At 48.8% G+C, this 2,720-nt stretch overlaps 1 pseudogene; it reads left to right on the plus strand.

Moving 5' to 3' along the window:
* Positions 1 to 1,546: 1,546 nt before the first annotated feature.
* On the plus strand, positions 1,547 to 1,666 carry LOC136656424 (5S ribosomal RNA; annotated as a pseudogene).
* Positions 1,667 to 2,720: the final 1,054 nt, after the last annotated feature.

The raw sequence follows: 2,720 nt of genomic DNA on the forward strand, positions 1-2,720 counted from the left end.
TCAAAGATTATTTTTTTATTACAAAAACACAGGTATACATAATTCACATGGAAAATGGTAAGTATATGTTTCTTGGTTCCTAGTACTTGGATCCTGTGTACCTAGCTTTATGGTGGTTGCATGTGCCGTGTATTTGGTGCATCCAAGAAAGAATCAGAAAAGGACAGGTTGTAGGGAAGGATTTTAGGGGTCCCTGGTCTGCATAACCCAGTTGCTAACTAAAATGGGTAGAGAAGGGGAGAAATAGGTAGGATAGAAGGGAAAAGATTCCAGACGCAAGATATAGTTACCTGTCCTGGGAAGCAGTTGGGGGTGGAGGGTGGAAGAGTCCTATGGAGGACCTGTGCCTTGGGGGGCAGCCAGAGAGAGAGAGAGCACATGTGGTGAAGTTCTCTCTTAAAAGGCTTTTTGCTGACCTGGAAGCTGGATGTGAATGACCCGGATATGGCCTCCTGGATGCGCATGCTCACTGCACACAGTGGGACACGTGGAGCATGCAAGAAAAGGATGACTGGGTATCAGCCATGACTGGCCTCCTGGGGGAGGGAGGCAGTTTGCATAAGGAGCTTAAGAGTGATAAAGCTACGACAATAGAACAATAGACTTCTTCCTCCAGAGGTGCATGCTTGTTTTGCATAACAGTGATTGGATCAGGAGGCATCCCAGCATTGCTAGAGGTTGTGCAAACTTGTGACTTCTACCAGGGCCTTGGGAAAGTGTACTGGGGGAAGGGTGTCCTGTATTCTGAGGTTTGACCTGCATGAGTTTTAGTCCATAATACATACAAAATCACAACTTGGAAGGGAAAAGGAGATTTTCATGTAACAGCCAAGCTGAGAAAGGAGCAGTAATGGCATCCGTGGGCAACAGTACAAAAGACCCAGCACTGGAGGGCAGAGGAGAGGAGAGCCAGCTGTTGCGCAGGTAAGACGCCTCAGGGTGCACACCTCTCCAACTTTCCAGCGCTGATGCAGCCATGCCAACGGGGCGTGCGCTGCATCCTGCAGTGGGAGGGCAGTCACTGAGGCCTCCTCAAGGTAAGGAAATGTATGTTGCTCTCCTCAGGCTTTCATCGCAGCTGCATTGGCACTGGAAATTTGGTTAAGATTAGATCCAAGTGAGTGAGCATGCATGCATACCAGCCCCCAGGTGGGGGAAGGGAAGAAAGAAAAAGAAAAATCCACCCTCTTCTCTGCCCTTGTCTCCATCCCGTTCTGCACACTCCCACCTCCCTCTGACCCCACATGCAGCCTTCCCTGAGGTAGTGGGTGTCCGCGGCCCATTGCCACGTGGCCCCAGCTGCTCACTGCTTCAGGTGACAGCCAGGCCATGCTCTCTGGAGGAATCTTGTTTGCGACAGCCAGAAAGAGCACTATGTCAGTAGAACGCATGGGGCAGAGCGTGCCCTTAGGATTGGCCCCGAAGAATAATTCAGTCATTGGATTTCTTTCAGGAGGCTTTTGATAAGTTACACTTCTTTTTCCATGGTGAGCTGGGATCTCTGGAGTGTCCTTGGTTCTGACTTTGATGGACTGCAGTATGTTGTACTAGCAGCAACTGTTACCTTGCACATGCCCAATCTCATCTGATCTTGGAAGCTAAGCAGGGTCAGGCCCGGTTAGTACTTGGATGGGAGACTGCCTGGGAATACCGGGTGCTGTAGGCTTATCCCATAGTCTTTCGAGACTGAAGGTTGCCAACCACTTACATTCCAATCCTAGTGCTGGCACAGCTGGGCTGCATGGCCTACGCCCGATCCAACGCTGACAGGTCTCCTCCAGGTAAGGGAACATTTGGCGAGCACTGTCATATCCGTGTCCTTTACAATACTGTAACTTAAAGTCCACCAGAACTTCCTTTACTGGTTTTGGAGTGCCTGCTCCTATCTTTATCACATTCAACCATTTTCAGAAATTGCCCCTGCGTGTCCCATTTCCTGTCTTTTTCAAGCACAGATGTCATGATAAATACCAGCTGCTCAGCATGCAAGACATCAGGTGGCCAGTCTATGATTGTGCCATAGTAGCAAGCATTTTCATCTCCTCAAAAATTGTATTCAGGACACCCCCTCCCCCAAATTCTCATATGGCAGGACATACAGTGTGCTTGCATTCTCTCCCCAGACATTCAGTGTTCTATAGTAGTTTCAAGGTTCAGATCTTGGCTGTATAATTGATGAACTTGACAGTAGAAAGGAACAGCCCACAGTCATTGTGCTCCAGAGGAGACTGGCAGAACATTCTATACCCAGAATGGCAAATTATGTTCTGCCATAATAAGGGTGAGATCAACCAGACCTTGCACCGCTTTACTCCGTTTTTCCTTTACCTACCTAACTCTGTCACGGTGATGTGCCAGCGCCAGGTGGCATCTGCTACATCCTCTGGGGTAGTTTTGGCTTCTGGTGGCCTCCCTGGAACACAGGAACATTGTTACCTTGCTGCAGGGAAGGCCTCTGCTGGCCTTGTGGGTCTACTCAGACTTGAACCAACAGTATCACTGATGCAGGGGGAGAGGATTTGGCAGAGGCTGCTGTGGACGTCCAGGTCAATCTTGGAGGGTTGGCAACCCACTTCAGCATCATTTCCTCCAGTTATTGTTCTATGGCTGGAATCTAGAAACCAGAATCATTTCACTTCTAGAAACTGGAATTGTTGTGGGCTTCATTTTTTGTTCTAATCTCAGAGGAAATAGCATGAAAAGCAGAACAGCCAACTGCT

The sequence above is a fragment of the Tiliqua scincoides genome, chromosome 6, assembly GCF_035046505.1.
Source record: "Tiliqua scincoides isolate rTilSci1 chromosome 6, rTilSci1.hap2, whole genome shotgun sequence".
Classification (NCBI taxonomy): domain Eukaryota; kingdom Metazoa; phylum Chordata; class Lepidosauria; order Squamata; family Scincidae; genus Tiliqua; species Tiliqua scincoides.